Source organism: Rattus norvegicus, chromosome 8 (assembly GCF_021556685.1).
Source record: "Rattus norvegicus strain SHRSP/BbbUtx chromosome 8, alternate assembly SHRSP_T2T, whole genome shotgun sequence".
NCBI lineage: Eukaryota > Metazoa > Chordata > Mammalia > Rodentia > Muridae > Rattus > Rattus norvegicus.
The window spans coordinates 18,200,659-18,220,773 of NC_141541.1; the positions used below are offsets into that span (position 1 = coordinate 18,200,659).

The window sequence follows — 20,115 nt, forward strand, 5'->3', positions numbered from 1 at the left end:
ACAGAGCGATAGCAAGTCAAGAAGTTTGGAAAGAGTGTTCCAGACCTTGCTAAGATCAATGGCATCCACCTAATCCAGGAAGTCTACCCTGTGAGAAGCTTAGTTTCACACAGTCTGTGTCATTATTAATTCATTGCCGACAGATTGATACAGCTTGTCACAATGATTTGTCATTAGACATTTTAATGTCTAATTTGAAATATGTTTATTATAAATCATTAAGGTAAAACTAGTATCCACACCCTTCTGGTCTAAACCTGTGCCCTGAGCAGACATTGGGCGCTGGCTCCACACCAAGTCCCACAATACCCAGAGGAAGCCTGACTCCCAGGGGCTCTAACACGCCCAGGATCAGAGGTGAGGGGGTCACAACATCTGCCCCAACACCTGGAAGAACAGGGTCCCCCAGGATCCAAGGGCACAGGAATCACTGCCCAACCAGGGGCACAAATCCCTTCCACTCTAAACCAGTGCCCTGAGCGACCTTGGGCACTGGCTCCACAACACCACTCCCATAACACCTAGAGGAAGTTCAACTCCCAGTTGTCTATCACACCCAGGATCAGAGGTGAGGAGGTCACGACTGCCCCAACACTGAGAATAACTGGGACCCCCATGATCCAGGGGCCTAGGAACCCCCACCCAGCCAGGGGACAGGTTCCTTCTGGTCTGAACCAGTACCATGAGCAGACCTTGGGCACTGGTTCTGCACCAAGTACCAAAACACCCAGTGGAAGTTGGACTTCCAGGTGTTCTAAAATGCCCAGGATCACATGACCGCTGGATCACAGAGGCTCGACTCCCTGGAGATCAAACACAATGAGGATCTCAGGATCACAGGATCCCAGAATCATAGGATCACAGAGACAGCTGGACTCTGAGGAGTTCTGACACAACCAGGACCACAGGAGGGATAGGTTGCAGTCAAAGACAGCAAGGGCAGGTAACACTAGAGATATCCACATGGCAGGGGCAAGCACAGGATCATAAGCAACAGAAACCAAGGCTACTTGGCATCCTCAAAACCCAGTTCTCCCACTACAGCAAGTCCTGGATACTTGCTGATACTCCCCATCACACCAGAAAAGCAAGATTTGGATTCAAGGGCACATCCCATGATGATGAAGGACTGCAAGAAGGACATAAGTAACTCCCTTAAAGAAATACAGAACAACACAGGTAAACAAGTAGAAGCCCTTAAAGAGGAAACACAAAAATTCCTTGAAGAGTTACAAGAAAACACAACCAAACAGGTGAAGGAATTGAATAAAACCATCCAGGATCTAAAAATGGAAATAGAAACAATAGAAAAAATCACAAAGGGAGACAACCTTGGAGATAGAAAAACCTAAGAAAGAGATCAGGAGTCATAGATGCAAGCATCACCAACAGAGTAAAAGTGATAGAAGAGAGAATCCAAGTGCAGAAGATACCATACAAAACATTGACACAACTGTCAAAGAAAATGCAAAATGCAAAAATCTCATAACTCAAAACATCCAAGAAATCCAGAGCACAATGAGAAGACCAAAGCTAAGGGTAGTAGGTATAGAAGAGAGTAAAGATTTCCAACGTAAAGAGCCAGTAAATATCTTCAACAAAATTATAGAAGAAAACTTCCCTAACCTAAAGAAAGAGATGCCCATAAAAGAAGCCTACAGAACTCCAAATAGATTGGACCAGAAAAGAAATTTCTCCAGTCACATAATAATCAAAACACCAAATGCACAAAACAAAGAAAGAATATTAAGAGCACTAAGGGAAAAAAAGGTCAAGTAACATATAAAGGCAGACCTGTTAGAATTACACCAGATGGCCTAACAGAGGCTATGAAAGCCAGAAGATCCTGGGCAGATGTCATACACACCCTAAGAGAACACAAATGCCAGCCCAGGCTACTATACCCAGCAAAAGTCTCAATTAACATAGATAGAGAAACCAAGATATTCATGATAAAACCAATTTACACAATGTCTTCAAACAAATCCAGGCCTACAAAGAATAACAGATATAAAAATCCAACACAAGGAGGGAAACTACACCCTAGAAAAAGCAAGAAAGTAATCTTCTTTCAACAATCCCAAAAGAGGATAGCCACACAAACATAATCCCACCTCTAACAACAAAAATAACAGGAATCAACAATCACTTTTCCTTAATATCAATGGACTCAATTCCACAATAAAGAGACATAGACTAACAGACTGGATACATAAAGGGGACCCAGCATTTGGCTGCATACAGGAAACTCACCTCAGTGACAAAGACAGACACTACCTCAGAGGAAAAGGCTGGAAAAATTGTTTCCAAGCAAATGGTCCCAAGAAACAAGCTGGGGTAGCAATTCTAATATTGAATAAAATTGACTTTCAACCAAAAGTTATCTAAAAAGATAAGGAAGGACATTTCATATTCATCAAAGGAAAAATCCACCAAGATGAACTCTCAATTCTGAATATCTATGCTCCAAATTCGAGGGCACCCACATTCATAAAAGAAACCTTACTAAAGCTCAAAGCACACATTGCACCTCACACAATAATAGTGGGAGACTTCAACATCTCATTCTCATCAGTGGACAGATCATGGAAACGAAAACTAAAAAGAGACATAGAGAAACTAACAGAAGTTATGAACCAAACGGATTTAACAGATATCTATAGAACATTTCATCCTAAAACAAAAGGATATAACTTCTTCTCAGCACCTCATGGTACCTTCTCCAAAACTGACCATATAATTGGCAACAAAACAGGCCTCAACAGATAAAAGAAGATTGAAATAATCCCTTGCACCCTATCAGATCACCATGGACCAAGGCTGGCATGCAATAACATCAAAAACAACAGAAACCCACATACACATGAAAGCTAAACAATATTCTACTCAATGATAAATTGGCCAAGGGAGAAATAAAAGAAAAAAAGAAAGACTTTTTAGAAACTAATGAAAATGAAGGGAAACATACTCAAATTTATGGGATACAATGAAATCTGTGCTAAGAGGAAAACTCCTAGCTCTGAGTGCCTCCAAAAAGAAACAGGAAAGAGCACACACTAGCAGCTTGACAACACACCTGAAAGCTCTAGAACAAAAAGAAGTAAATACACCCAGGAGGAGTAGACTGCAGGAAATAATCAAACTCAGGGCTGAAATCAACCAAGTAGAATATATATATATAAAGAACCAACAAAACCAGGAGCTGGTTCTTTGAGAAAATCAACAAGATAGATAAACCCTGAGCCAGACTAATCAGATGGCACAGACATAGTATCCAAACTAACAAAAATTAGAAATGAAAAGTGAGACATAACAACTGAAAATGAGGAAATTCAAAAAATTCTCAAACCCTACTACAAAAGCCTATACTCAACAAAACTGGAAAATCTGGAGGAAATGGACAATTTTCTAAACAGATACCAGGTACCAAAGTTAAATCAGGATCATATAAACCATCTAAACAGTCCCATAACCCCTAAAGAAATAAAAGCAGTCATTGAAAGTCTTCCAACCAAAAAAAGCCCAGGACCAGGTAGGTTTAGTGCAGAATTCTATGAGAACTTCAAAGAAGACCTAAAACCAACTCTTCAAACTATTACACAAAATAGAAACAGAAAGAACTCTACCCCATTCGTTCAATGAAGCCACAGTTACGATTATACATGAACCACACAAAGAGCCAACAAAGAAAGAGAACTTCAGACCAATTTCCCTTATGCATATCAATGAAAAAATACTCAATAAAATTCTCACAAGCCAAGAACATATCAAAATGATCATTGACTATGATCAAGTAGGCTTCAATCCAGGGATGCAGGGATGGTTCAAAATACAGAAATCCAACAAAATTATCAAATATATAAACAAACTCAAAGAAAAAAAAACACATGATCTTCTTATCAGATGCTGAGAAAGCATTTGACAAAATTCAACACCCCTTCATGGTAAAAGTCTTGGAAAGATCAGGAATTCAAGGCCCATATCTAAACATACTAAAAGCAATATACAACCAATCAGTAGCCAACATCAAACTAAATGGAGAGAAACTTGAAGCAATCCTAGTAAAATCAGGGTCTAGACAAGGTTGCCCACTCTCTCCCTACCTATACAATGTAGTACTTGAAGTCCTAGCCAGAGCATTTAGACAACAAAAGGAGATCAAAGGGATACAACTGGAAAAGAAGTCAAAATATGGCTATTTGCAGATGATATGATAGTAAACTTAAGTGACCCCAAAAATTCCACCAGAGAACTCCTAAACCTGATTTAAAAAAAGTTCACCAAAGTGGCTGGATATAAAATTAACTAAAAAAAAAAAATCAGTAGCTTTCCTCTACTCAAAGGATAAAGAGGCTGAGAAAGAAATTAGGGAAACAACACCATTTACAATAGTTACAAATTATATAAAATACCTTGGTGTGACTCTAACCAAGCAAATGAAAGATCTATATGACAAGCCCTTCAAGTCTCTGAAGAAAGAAATGGAAGACCTCAGAAGATGGAAAGATCTCCCACGCTTGTGAATTGGCAGGATTAATATATTAAAAATGGCCATTGTACCAAAAGCAATCTACAGATTTGGTACAATCCCCATCAAAATCCCAAGTCAATTCTTCACAGAGTTAGAAAGAACAATTTGCAAATTCATTTTGGATAACAAAAACCCAGGACAGCAAAATCTATCCTCAACAATAAAAGAACTTCTGGGGGAATCACCATTGCTGACTTCAAGCAGTATTACAGAGCAATGGGATAAAAACTGTATGGTATTGGCACAGAGACAGGCAGGTAGATCAATGGAATAGAACTGACCCAGAAATGAACCCACATACCTATGGTCATTTGATCTTTAACAAAGGAGCTAAAACCATCCAATGGAAAAGAGGTAGCATTTTCAACAAATGGTGCTGGTTCAACTGGAGGTCAGCATGTAGAAGAATGCAGATCAATCCATTCTTATATCCCTGTACAAAGCTCACACTCAAGTGGATCAAGGACCCCCACAGAAAACCACATACACTATCATCCTGAGTGAGGTAACCCAATCACAGAAAAACACCCATGGTATGCACTCATTGATAAGTGGATATTAGCCCAAATGCTCGAATTACCCTAGATGCACAGAACACATGAAACTCAAGAAGGATGACCAAAATGCAAATGCTTCACTCCTTCCTTAAAAGGGTAACAAAAACACCCTTGGGAGGGAATAGGGAGGCAAAGTTTAGAACAGAGGCTGCCCCACATGTGGCCCATACATATACAGCCACCAAACTAGATAAGATGGATAAAACAAAGAAGTGAAAGCTGACAGGAACCGGATGTAGATCTCTCCTGAGAGACACAGCCAGAATATGGCAAATACATAGGCCAATGCCAGCAGCAAACCACTGAACTGAGAACGGGACCCCCGTTGAAGGAATCAGAGAAAGGACTGGAAGAGCTTGAAGGGGCTTGAGACCCCATATGAACAACAACGCCAACTAACCAGAGTTTCCAGGGACTAAGCCACTACCCAAAAACTATACATGGACTGACCCTGGGCTCCAACTGCATAGGTAGCAATGAATAACCTAGTAAGGGCACCAGTGAAAGGGGTCCTGCCAAGACTGAACCCCCAGTGAACAGGATTGTTGGGGGGAGGGCGGTAATGGGAGGAGGATGGGGAGGGGAACATCTATATAGAAGGGGGTTAGGGGGGTGTTTGCCTGGAAACCAGGAAAACAATTGAAATGTAAATAAGAAACACCCAATTTGATAGAGATGGAGAAAAAAAAGAGATATTAATGAAAAAAAAAAGAAAAAGAAAAAGAAAACCAGATACACTCAAACTCAGAAGAGAAAATGGAGAAGAGCCTCAAACACATGGGCACAGGGGGAAAATTTCCTGAACAGAACACCAATGTCTTATGCTCTAACATCAAGAATATGGGACCTCATAAAATTGCAAAGGCAAATTTTAAGGTAAATTTTAAGGCAATTGTAAGCAAAGGACACTGTCAATAGGACAAAACGGCAACCAACAGATTGGGAAAAGGTCTTTGCCAACCATACATCTGATAGAGGGCTAATATCCAATATATACAAAGAACTCAAGAAGTTAGATTCCAGAGAATCAAATAACCCTATTAACAAAACAGGGTACAAAGCTAAATAAAGAATTCTCAGTTGAGGAATATCGAATGGCTGAGAAACACCTAAAGAAATGTTCAACATCTTTAGTCATAAGGGAAATGCAAATCAAAACAACCCTGAGATTCCACCTCACACCAGAGAGAATGGCTAAGATTAAAAACTCCAACGACAGCAGATGCTGGTGAGGATGCGGAGAAAGAGGAACACTCCTCCATCGTTGGTGGGATTGCAAACTGGTACAACCACTCTGGAAATCAGTCTGGAGGTTCCTCAGAAAATTGAACATTGAACTGCCTGAGGATCCAGCTATACCTCTCTTGGGCATATACCCAAAAGATGCTCCAACATATAACAAAGACACGTGCTCCACTATGTTCATAGCAGCCTTATTTATAATAGCCAGAAGCTGGAAAGAACCCAGATGCCCTTCAACAGAGGAATGGATACAGAAAATGTGGTACATCTACACAATGGAGTACTAGTCAGCTATTAAAAACAATGACTTCATGAAATTCTTAGGCAAATGGATGGAACTAGAAAATACCATTCTGAGGAGGTAACCCAATCAGAAAAGAACACCCATGATATGTACTCATTGATAAGTGGATATTATCCCAAAAGCTCGGAATACCCAAGATACAATTATAGACCACATGGAGCTCAAGAAGAAGAAAGACCAGAGTGTGGATGCTTCAGTCCTCTTTAGAAGGGGAAACAAAAATATTCACAGGAGGAAATACAAAGTGTGGAGCAGAGGGATCCATCGGATATGCAGACACCAAACCCAGACAATACTGCAGATGCCAAGAAGCGCATGCTGACAGGAGCCTGATATAGCTGTCTCCTGAGAGGTTCAGCCAGAGCATGACAAATTCAGAGGAGGATGCTCCCAGCTAACTGTTGGACTGAGCGTGGGGACCCCAATGGAGGAGTTAGAGAAAGGACTGAGGTAACTGAAGGGGTTTGTAATCCCATAGAAAGAACAACAATATCAACCAACCAGATACCCCAGAGCTCCCCAGGACTAAACCACCAACCAATGAGTACACATGGAGAGATCCATGGCTCCATCTGCATATGTAGCAGAGGAAGGGTCTTGTCAGGCATCAGTGGAAGGAGAGGCCATTGGCCCTGTGAAGGCTCAGTGCCCCAGTGTAGGGGAATGACAGGGCAGGGAGGTGGGAGGGAGGGAGCGGGTGGGTGCCCCTGGAAGCAGGGGGTGGACAGATGGGATGGGGGGTTTCTGGAGGGGAAACTGGGAAAAGGGATAACATTTGAAATGTAAATAAAGAAAATATCCAATAAAAGAAAAATCTAGTATGCACAAAAATACATTAAGTTTAGAGTCTCTAGGCTCATTCAATCACTAGATTTAATTTTATGTTCTAATGTACAAAGAAATATTTTATGACTTATAAATACATGTAAGTATTATAATGCCACAAACCCCTGTGTTATACACATTGCATAATATTACATAATATATAGACATTGCGGTGACTCCCTGAGAGATGAAACACAATGTAAATGTCTTTAAATTTTTTATTCTTTGCGTAGTTTTCCATATATTTGTATACAAACACATAATTCCTGGAGTGACACAAATCTGCATATTGTCAGATAGCAGTAGGTGAAAAGATTTGGATGTTAAAAAAAACAGAAAACAGACTTTTCAAATCTGCCAATATGTTGCCTTTGTAAATAAAGACACAGGGATCATATCCATAAATAATACCCATAATTTGTCTGGGGTATAGACATGTTTATAAGAATATTAATAGCCAGCCAATATTAAATGATGCTCCACACCAAGTTTGGGCACGAGCTAAAATTATAAAGAGTTTTATAGCGGCCACTTGAAAGAAAACATCAGAATCCTGAACTTGTCTGGGTTCAGAGACACACGCCTTTCATCCTAGCACTCAGGATGCAGACACATCTTTGTAAGCTCAAGGCCAGTCTGGTCTACACAGCAAGATCCAGCTATACAATAAACCTTTTCTCAAAACAATTAATTTAATTTTAAAAAAGGATTCTTAAACTCAGAGGATCTAATTGTAGGCTATTTCTTTTTCTTCCTTCAACCCAAAACTTTGTAAAAGAAACATGAATCATGTCAGAGGCACTGACGGTATAGGATTTTGTTTCAAAAACAAATCCAGATGAATTATGTGAGTTTGATCTAGTTCCAATGTAGCTTACAGGGAATAAATCTCACGATAAATGATTGTAAGTACTTAGGCTGGTTACAGCTAAAACGTTATCTATAAGGTTTTCCTAATCATATTTAACGAAGATGAAGTTTTTAAGAAAAACTTTGAGTAACGTTTAAGAACGGTAAGAATTGAATTTCCGTGTGTGCAGGTATTTCTGCTGAGGCTTTGTTGGTAGGTCGGATGCAGATAAAGAGAGAACGGATGTCTGTTCTTTTGTTTGTTTGTTTGTTTTTCCTTTTTTTCCCCGCCCAGAAGGGGCTCGCGACACGCCCCCGCCGCCCCCGCCAGAGGGGCCCGCTGAGTATGAGGGAGAGCGGGCAGATAGGAACCGGGAAGCCCTCCGGCGGACGACCGACGTCCCTGGGGCAGACCGACCCCGGGGGCAGAAGGGCAACACCCTCAGGGGTCTTTAAACCTCCGCGCCGGAACGTGACAGCTAGGTACCCGGACAGGAGCGGGTCGGACACGCGAGGCCCAGAAAGCGGGGCGGGATGCGCGAGCCCACCGCGGCACCGACACCGCCCGCACGCGACAAAGCCACCCCGGCACCATCAGAGCCGGAGAGCCGCGGCGGAGGGTGGGGAGGTCACGGGAGAGCGAGCGCGCCCCGGCTACCACCCCGGACCGGATCACGTACCACCCCCCCGGGACGCACCTCCCAGGGAGAGGAGGGACTCACACAGACCCTAGAGGACGGACGGAGCGAGCTCCGGTCCTCTCGGTCTCTCCGTTAATGGTCCTTCCGCAGGTTCACTACGGAAACCTTGTTACGGAAACCTTGTTAGGACTTTTACTTCCTCTAGTCAGTCAAGTTTGACTGTCTTCTCAGCGCTCCGCCAGGGAGGTGGGCCGACCTGGCTGGCGATCCAAGGGCCTCACTAAACCATCCAATCGGTAGTAGCGACGGGCGGTGTGTACAAAGGGCAGGGACTTAACCAGAGATCTGTTCTTAACGTGGAAAATACCCATAACCTTAAAGGCACTGACTCTTAGCTCAGTTTTCTTACCTGTGAACCAAGGATTAGGCCCTGAGACCACAGTGCTTCTAATTCCCCATAGCGTTTAGATTTCCAGCTATCAGAACTGGGAAGCCCTGGGCAAAGACAGTGTATGGCATCCTTGACTTCACGTTATTCAGGGACGTGGCAATTAAAATTTTTTGCTCCAAACTGGCCTGTCAGAATATGTCCGCTGATGGGCATGAGCATCACAGGAGAAACTAACAACTTTCTTGCTAGAGTTTTTTTTAGGGAAGAGGGGGATGAAGCAGGGTATCTTTGTGTAGCCTTGGCTGCCCCAGAACTCCCTCTGTAGACCAGACTGGCCGCGAACTCAGAGATCTGCCTGCTTCAGCCTACCAAGTGCTGAGATTAAAGGAGTGTACCACCACAGTTGAACCTTACATTTGATATGAGCACAATATTAAACTGATTCCTAAGGACTCATTACTAAGGCACCTCTCAACCCTCATCAGAGAAGCCTCTGTTCCAGTAGATGGTGACTGATGCAGAGTCCCACAAGTAGTCAAGATGCAGAGAAAATGGCTGAAGAATGCTCACCCCTAAGTGTGACAACTGTAACCCACCTCTTCCTCCTGAAGCTCAGGGATCACTGTGGAAGAAGGGGAGGGAAGACTTCGGGCACCAGAGGCAGTGGGTGGCTTTAAGGAAACAGTGCTTTCTGGACACATGGAGGTGGCTGCACATAGGAACACACATGGCTAGAACAGCACAGACCTGTGCAAGCTCAAGCCAGATCAAATCCCAGCAGAGAAAGTGAAGGGAGGCTAAAGTCCTACCCTTAGCTGAGGGACTGTTGGCAATTAACTGCTGGGAGAGGGAGAGTGGGTTTTCTTTAACGGTGTGGCTCCTGCTAGGCCAAGCACATCCCAGTGGAGTATATATCTGAAATAATACACAGGACAAACTGTACTTGGTGGGTTTAAAACAAAACAGTTTTGTACAGGGTGGAAAACGTGGCTATAGTTTTATTCTTCTACGTGCAAGCTAACCAGATTGACCAGCATCATTCCTTAAAGATGTCATCTTTTCTGTGGTGTGTATTGTTGGCTTTTTTTTTTTCAAAAATCAAGTGTCCATAGGTATGTGAAATCATGTCTAGGTCTTCTATTCAGTTCTATTGATCAGCACGTCTGGCTGACAGCCAATGCCATGCTGTTTTCCTTGCTGTAGCTCTGTCGTATAGCCGGAAGTGGAGATGGCGATCCCTCCAGCAGTTCTCTTATTGTTCAGAATTATTTAGATACCCTGAGCTTTCTGAGTCTTCATATGAAGTTGAAGATTGTTTACGATTTCCGTGAAGAATTGTGTTGGAATCTTAATGAGGACAGAAAATTAGATGGGTAGGGATTGGATTTGGTAGAAGTTGGGGAAGAGGGAGGGATAAGTATTACCAAAATACACTAAAATGTTCTCAGAGTATGATGGTCCAGTCAACCCAACTCAGGCCAACCTCTCTGGGCTCCAGTCTCCTTATATGTTAAATAAAGGTAATCCCAGTGAGCATAGCTGTAGTGTTGAAATGACCCCTTAGCAGAGTTCCGAGTGAGTTGGAAGCGTGCAAGGGCAGAGGTCACAGTCGCTGTCCTTAGACTCCTGTTACCTTTGTTAACCATATTCAGGAAAGGAGAAAAAGTAAACTTGAAACATAGACCACAATCAGCAAGACATAAAGCAGGTCTGACTGGGGCTTGTTTTCTAATGGGGAAACTGAGGCAATGAGCTGTGGAATTGCCAAACAAAGGCCACCTGGTGAGTCAGTGAAAGCACCTGGAAGCAAGCCCAGAGATGGAGGTTCTAGGGAGAGTCCCAGAGGCTACTCAAATCTCATCAAGCCTCACGGGGTGTCCTCATGGGAGAACATCCTGGTTTGTGCACTCCGGCCTCAGATTGAGGGCATCAGGCAAAGAAAGGCACCTGGGTGAGCTCACAGATCATGCTAGAAAGAGACAGGGTCTTGATGGTAAATTCCCTGCATCACACTTCTCTTCCTAATCACTTTCGTGAGCCTTAGAATGTTGAGCCGAGCCTTCAGTGGTACAGGCCACACTAGCACCAAGAACACACAATCAATAATAACAGAAGTACACAGTTACACCTGCTCCCCACCCCCATCACACTCAAAGGCAGGGATCACAGGCACAGGTTGTATGATGATCGAGTTGATCATCCAGGGAAACCCTGCAATGTCACTGACCTCACACTCACTGAAGATTACAAAACTTATGCCCAGTCCTCATCCTAACTGACCTTTACCATAGATCGTACGCACCCATTGAGTGCTAATTTGATTAAATCTTTATCCCTGGGTTTATGTTAATTAAATGCCTCCATGCTCCTGTTAGTTTAAAAATAAAAATTATAATTTCAACCTTGCATGTGTAAACCTTTGCAGCTACTCCCTTGGGTGACATTCCTCCTCCTCCCGCTCATACTCCAGTCTGGGTGGTGTTGACCCTATACACACAGAGAATAGCACACAAGACTGACCGACAGAGTGTGCATTTTTGTCTCAGTCACTAGATCCAAACCTGACTGAAATGAAGTACCCCACCCCCCAAAAATAACCAAACTAAACCAAAACAAAACAAAACAAAAAAGAACCTTTTTGTTTTTATTATTCCTAAATTTAAGGAAGAATTGGAGTCTCTTTTCCACTCAGCCTAGACTTTGGAGCACGTGACCAACCTGTTGTAATTTCAATATGAAACCTCTGAGTTTGACTTCTTGGTCCAGAGCTGGTGTGGCTATGTCAAAAACTTGTGGAACTGTTAGGAGATGGAGTCCTGCTGGAACTGGATGCTGGGAGTGGGACTTTAGTGTTATGGCCCACCCCCACTTCCAGTCTGCTTCCTCCTCCTGGCAGCAGATAACAGCCCATATGTCTCCATGCCTTCCTAGCCTCGATGGGCTGTGCCCGCTTACACAGTGAGCTATAAGAAGCCCTTTCTTCCTGAGCTGGTTTTTTTCTGTCAGGCACTTTGTCACAGCAATGAGAAAAGTTACTAACTTGGATCCTGTGAATATGGATGGAAAGTGGACCGCAGAGCCAAGAGCTTTAAGGAAGGAAACTGTCCTGTTGACGCTGGACACTAACTTCAGCTGTGGCGTCAGCTCTTCCCACCCTTATCTCTCAGTTATAGGGGTGTCCTAGTCAGGGTTTCTATTGCTGTGTTGAAACACCATGAACAAAAACAGTTGGGGTGGGTGGAGGGTTGTTATTTGACTTACACTTCCACATTGCTGTTCATCCCTGAAGGAAGTCAGGGCAGGAACTCAAGCAAGGCAGGAGCCTGGAGGCAGGAACTGATGCAGTGGCCATGAGGGGCCAACATGTTGTACCAAAAATAGAAATAAAAAAGTTCACACACAAAAAGAGCCTCAACATCTGGAGGGGGTTCTACAAAGCCTTATGCATCTGGAGGAGGACTCTACAAATATGAATTCACCTTTACAAATTATCACAAAAGTTGGACATTAAATTTAAAGATTCAAAACTCAGAATGTTCTTTACTATAAACTTTTTAAGCCACGGAAGAGGAAACAAACCAAGAATGAGAAAAGTATAGATTCTAAAATACTGAAGTGGTGAGAAAATTCCAGATGACTACAGCTTCTGCCACACCATCAGAGAAAATGAAGACCATTTAGAGAAAGCCTATCTAGCCCTAGCCTTCAAAATAGCTAAGGTTATAATAAAAACAACCAACACCAGGCCCTAACAGAATGCCTAGAGAAGGCACTTGCTGAGCCAGCCCTGATAAGAAACTGGGTACAATTCCTGGAGCCCACGTGAGACAGAAGGAGATAATCAACTCCTTAAATCATCCTCTGATGTCTACACATACATTATTGTGTATGAGCATCTATGCCCCACACAACCATCACCACCGTCACCATCACCATCATCATCACCACCATCATTACCATCACATCATCATCAATTTGAGTGCCAGAATTAAAAGGAAATTTGAGACTGTGGGAAAACTGCAAAAATGAAAAAAATGATTATGGGACAAAGCCAGACCTTGCTCAATTCTTTTATTTTTTTTTTTTTGGTTCTTTTTTTCGGAGCTGGGGACCGAACCCAGGGCCTTGCGCTTCCTAGGTAAGCGCTCTACCACTGGCTCAATTCTTAAAAATGTCCTTCTGGGAGCTTGCAACCTCATAAGAACAACAATACCAACAGACCAGAACTCCCAGAGACTAAAGCACTACCCAAAGAGGACACATGGACAGTCAGACCCATGACTCCAGCTGCATATGCAGCAGAGGATGGTCCTGTTGGGCATCAATGGGAGAAGAAGCCCTTGGTCTTGCCAAGGCTAGATCTCCCAGTGTAGGTAAATGTCAGGTTGGGGAGGCAGGAAGGTGGTTGGGGAGGGGGAATGCTGTCACAGAAGAAGGGGAAAGGGGGATGGGATAGGGGGGTTATGGATGGGAAACTGGGAAAGGGAATAACATTTGAAGTGTAAATTAAAAAAAGAATCCAAGGAAAAGAATTGTCCTTCTGTAGCCTGCATTTTTATGAAGAGAAAAGAGTAGGAGTGGATCTGGGGGAGAGGGAACTTTGTGGAACAGAAATGGGAGGAGTGGAGGGGGAGAGGCTATGGTCAAGATGCATTGTATGAGTAAAGAATAAATGAAAAGAAAAAACGTCCAAGATGGAAAAAAATGTTCAATCCCCTAGTCAAAGGGCAGAAAAACAGACTGTGAATGTCAAGAGCCTTGACAATATAGCAGTCCAAGTGAAAGATGACTGGAGGCAGAGAGCTAGGAGTGCTGAGAGCAAGTCTGGATCAACATGCTCTCCTCCTATAAGTCAAAATTATTCCACCCAGAGGTCAAAACAACTGCTGACTGTCAAACAAGAAACGACTTAAAACTTCAAAGAAGTTGATTAAAAAAGTGAAAGTTGACAAGTGTGGAGTATCCTGAGAACTCAGGGAGGCCACCACTTCTGCTCACATTCCTGGCCCAAGAGGAACCTGACTGGAGCCCTCTGAACACAGGAACCTAGGAGCACTCAGGGACAGGATCTTTCCTGTCTCTGCCTGCCTCCAGAGCTGAGTCTCCAGGAGCTCTGACACACCTGAAAGCAGAGGTAAGACCACCAATTATACTCCAAGGGACCTGCCTGGAGTCATCAGGACACAGGAACCAGGAGCAGTCTGAGACTAGACCTTTCTGGTTTCCACTTGTGCCCGAAGCTGAACCTGTGACACAGCTCTTTGTACCCAATCCCAGTGGGAGAAAGCCAGTCTCTAGGAGTGCTGACACACAGGCTTACAGGAGGCTCAAGCCACTGTCAGAGAGAGCAAGACCAGCTAACACCAGAGATAACCACATGTCGAGAGGCAAGCATAGGAAACCAAAGAACAGAAAACAAGACTACTTGGCATCATCAGAGCCCAGTTCTCAGACCAAAGTTAATAGTGTATATCCCAACACACTGGAAAAGCAAGACTTGGATCTAAAATCACATCTTACAATGATGATAGAGGACTTTAAGAAGGACATAAATAACTCCCTGAGGATAGAACAGAACAGCACAGTTAAACAAGTAGAAGCCCTTAAAGAGCAAACACAAAAATCACCTCAAGAATTACAGGAAAACACAATCAAAGGAATTGAAAAAACTATCTAGGATCTAAAAATGGCAATAGGAACAATAAAGAAATCACAAAGGGAGACAACCCTGGAGATAGAAAACCTAGGAAAGAGATCAGGAATCATAGATGCAAGCATCACCAACAGATTACAAGAGATAGAAGAGAGAATTTCAGGGGCAGAAGATAACATTGACACAACCATCAAAGAAAATGTAAAACAGAAAAAGCTCCTAATCCAAAATATCTAGGAAATCTAGGACTCAATGAGAAGATCAAATCTAACAATAATAGCTATAGAAGAGAGCAGAGATTCCCAACTTAAAGAGTCAGTAAATACCTTCAACAAAATTATAGAAGAAATCTTCCCTAATCTAAAGAAAGAGATGCCCATAAACATATAAGAACCTACAGAACTCCAAATAGATTGGACCAGAAAAGAAATTTCTGCCATCACATAATAGTCAAAACACCAAATGCAAAAATCAAAAAAAGAAGATTAAAAGCAGTAAGGGGGAAATATCAAATAACATATGAAGGCAGACCTATCAGAATTACACCAGACTTCTTAACAGAGACTATGAAAGCCAGAAGATCCTGGGGAGATGTCATACAGACCCTAAGAGAACACAAATGCCAGCCCAGGCTACTATATCCAGCAAAACTCTCAATCACTGTATGTGGAGATTCCAAGATAGTCCATGATAAGACCAAATTGACACAATATCTTCAAACAAATCCAGCCCTATGAAGGATATCAGATGGAAAATTCCAACACAAGGAGGGAAACTACACCCTAGAAAAAAGCAAGAAAGTAATCTTCTTTCAACAATCCCAAAATAAGATAGCCACACAGACATAATTCCACCTCTAAAAACAAAAAATAACAGGAAAAAGATTGCTATTCCTTTATACCTCTTAACATCAATGGACTCAATTCTCCAATGAAAAGACATAGACTAGTAGAACACTTGCCTAGTAAGCGCAAGGCCCTGGGTTCGGTCCCCAGCTCCAAAAAAAAAGAACCAAAAAAAAAAAAAAAGACATAGACTGAAAGACTGCATAAGTAAACAGGACCCAGCATTTTGCTACACACAGGAACCACACCTCAGTGACAAAGACAGACACTACCTCAGAATAAAAGGCTGGAAAACATTTTCCAAGCAAATGGTCCCAAGAAACAAGCCGCAGTAGCCATTCTAATATCAAATAAAATAAACTTTCAACTAAAAATTATCAAAAAAGATAAGGAAGGGCATTTCACATTCATCAAAGGAAAAATCCATCAAGTTGAACTCTCAATTCTGAATTTCTATGCTCCAAATATAAGGGGGAAAAAACTACAATCATAAAAGAAACATCAAATCTCAAAGGACACATTGCATCTCACACAATAATAATGAGAGACTTCAACACCCCACTCTCATCAATGGACAGATCATGGAAACAGAAACTAAACAGAGACATAGAGAAACTAACAGAAGTTATGAACCAAATGAATTTAACAGATATTTATAGACATTCCATCCTAAAACAAAAGGATATACATTCTTCTCAGCACCTCATGGTACCTTCTCCAAAACTGACCATATAATGGGTCTCAAAACAGGCCTCAACAGATAAAAGAACATTGAAATAATCCCTTGCATCCTATCAGAATACTACAGACTGGTCTTTAATAACAACAAAAACAACAGAAAGCATGCATACACATGGAAATTGAACAACATTCTACACAATAATAATTCAGTCAAGGAAGAAATAAAGAAACAAATTAAAGACTTTTTAGAATTTAATGAAGATGAAGGCACAACATACCCAAACTTATGGGACACAAGGAAACAGTGCTAAGAGGAAAACTCATAGCTCTGAGTGCCTCCAAAAGGAAACTGGAGAGAGCACACACTAGCAGCTTGACAGCACACCTAAAAGCTCTAGAACAAAAAGAAGCAAATACACCCAAGAGGAGTAGACTGCAAAAAATAATCAAACTCGGGACTGAAATCAACCAAGTAGAAACAAAAAGAACTAAACAAAGAATCAGCAAAATAAGGAGCTGGTTCTTTGAGAAAATCAACAAGCTAGAAAAACTCTTAGCCAAACTAACCAGAAAACATAGAGAGAGTATTCAAATTAACAAAATCAGAAATGAAAATGGAGACATAACAACAGAATCTGAGGATATTCAAAAATTATCAGATTCTACTACAAAAGTCCATATTCAACAAAACTGGAAAATCTGGAGGAAACAGACAATTTTCTAGACAGATACCAGGTACCAAAGTTAAATCAGGATCAGATAAGCCATCTAAAGACTCCCATAACTCCTAAAGAAATAGAAGCAGTTATTAAAAGTCTCCCAACCAAAAAAAAAAAAAAAAAAGCCCAGGATCAGATGGGTTTAGTGCAGAATTCTATCAGACCTTCATAGAAGACCTCATACCAATACTGTCCAAACTATTCCACAAAATAGAAAGAGAAGGAACACTACCCAATTCCTCCTATGAAGCCACAACTAAACTTATACCTAAACCACACAAAGACCAAACAAAAAAAGAGAACTTCAGACCAATTTCCCTTATGAATATCAATGCAAAAATACTCAATAAAATTCTCACAAACTGAATCCAAGAACACATCAAAGTAATCATTCACTATGATCAAGAAGGCTGCATCCCAGGGATACAGGGATGGTTCAATATATGGAAATCCATCAACGCAATCCACTACTAAACATACTCAAAGAAAAAAATCCATGTGATCATCTCATTAGATGCTGAGAAAGCATTTGACAATATTCAATATCCCTTCATGTTAACTGTCTTGGAAAGATCAGGAATTCAAGGCCCGTACCTAAATATAGTGAAAACAATATATAGCAAACCACTAGCCAACATCAAACTAAATGTCAAGAAACTTGAAGCAATCCCACTAAAATCAGGGACTAGAGAAGTCTGCCCACTTTCTCCCTACTTATTCAATATAGTACTTGAAGTCCTAGCCAGAGCAATCAGACAATAAAAGGAGGTCAAAGGGATACAAATTAGAAAGGAAGAAGTCAAAATCTAACTATGTGTAGATGATATGATAGTATACATAAGCGACTCCAAAAGTTTCACCAAAGAACTCCTAAGCCTGATAAACAACTTCAGCAAAGTGGCTGGGTGTAAAATTAACTCAAACAAATCAGTAGCCTTCCTCTACTCAAAGCCTAAACAGGCTGAGAAAGAAATTAGGGAAATGACACCCTTCATAATAGTCATGAACAATATAAAATACCTCTATATTGACTTAACCAAGCAAATGAAAGGTCTGTATGTCAAGAACTTCAAGTCTCTGAAGAAAGAAATTGAAGATCTCAGAAGATGGAAAGATCTCCCATGCTCATGGATTGGCAGCATTAATATAGTAAAAATGGCCATCTTGCCAAAAGCAATCTACAGATTCAATGTGATTCCCATCAAAATTCCAACTCAGTTCTTCATAGAGTTAGAAAGAGAAATTTGCAAATTTATTTGGAATAACAAAAAACCCAGATAATGGAAACTATACTCAACAAAAAAGAACTTCTGAGGGAATCACCATTCTTGACCTCAAGCTGTGTTACAGAGCAATAGTGATAAAAACAATATTGCATTGGTACAGGGAGAGGCAGGTAGATCAGTGGAGTAGAATTGAAGACCCTGGTGTCAAGACGAAGCTGAACATTTCCTTCCCTGCCACTGGCTGTCAGAAACTCAGAGAAGTGGATGACGAACACAAGCTTCGTGTGTTCTATGAGAAGCGCATGGCCACAGAAGTGGCTGCTGATACGCCTGGTGAAGAGGGAAGGGTTTTGTGGTCCCGATCAGTGGTGTGAATGACAAACAAGGTTTTCCCATGAAGCAAGGCTTTTTGACCCATGGCAGAGTGCGCCTGCTGTTGAGTAAAGGGCATTCTTGTTATAGACCAAGGAGAACTGGAGAGAGGAAGCGCAAGTCTGTTTGTGAGTGCATTGTGGGTGCCAACCTGAGTGTTCTCAACTTGGTTATTGTAAAATAAAATAATAAAATCAAATAAAGGAGAGAAGAATATTCTAAGACTGACAGATACTACTGTGCCTCGTCGGTTGGGGCCTAAAAGAGCTAGTAGAATCCGAAAGCTTTTTAATCTCTCCAAAGAAGATGATGTCCGCCAGTATGTTGTCAGAAAGCCCTTAAACAAGGTAAGAAGCCCAGGACCAAAGCGCCCAAGATTCAGCATCTTGTTACTCCCCGTGTCCTGCAACACAAACGCTGACATATTGCTCTGAAGAAGCAACGCACTAAGAAAAACAAGGAGGAGGCTGCAGAATACGCTAAACTTTTGGCCAAGAGAATGAAGGAAGCCAAAGAAAGTGCCAGGAACAGATTGCCAAGAGACATAGGCTGTCCTCGCTGAGAGCTTCTACTTCTAAATCTGAGTCCAGTCAAAAATAAGTCTTTAAGAGTAACAAATAAATAATCAGACCTTGAAAAAAGAAGAATTGAAGACCCATAAATGAACCTATATACTTATGGTCACTTGATCTTTGACAAAGGAACTAAAACCTTCCAGTGGAAAAAAGATAGCATTTTCAACAAATGGTGCTGGTTCAACTAGTGGTCAGCATGTAGAATAATGCAAATCAATCCATCCTTATATCCCTGTACAAAACCCAAGTCCAAATGAATCAAGGACCTCCACAGAAAACCAAACTAATTCAACTAAATTCAAACTAATAGAAGAAAAAGTGGGGAAGAGCCTCAAACACATGGGCACTGGACAGGGCACCAATGGCTTATGCTCTAAGATCAAGAATCAACAAATGGGAGCTCATAAAATTGCAAAGCTTCTGTAAGGCAAAGGACACTGTTGTTAGGACAAAACAACCAACAGATTGGAAAGAGATCTTTACCAATCCTGCATCTGATAGAAGGCTAATATCCAATCTATACAAAGAACTCAAGAAGTTAGACTCCAGAGAATCAAATAACCCTATTAAAAAATGGGGCACTGTGCTAAACACAGAATTCTCAGCTGAGGAATATCGAATGGCTGAGAAGCACCTAAAGAAATGTTCCACATCCTTAATCATTAGGGAAATGCAAATCAAAACAACCCTGAGATTCTACCTCA

The 20,115-nt window shown here is 41.6% G+C and overlaps 1 pseudogene; it reads left to right on the forward strand.

Moving 5' to 3' along the window:
• Nucleotides 1-8,842: 8,842 nt before the first annotated feature.
• On the forward strand, nucleotides 8,843-19,443 carry LOC148003957 (small ribosomal subunit protein eS6 pseudogene; annotated as a pseudogene).
• The last annotated feature ends 672 nt before the right edge of the window (nucleotides 19,444-20,115 follow it).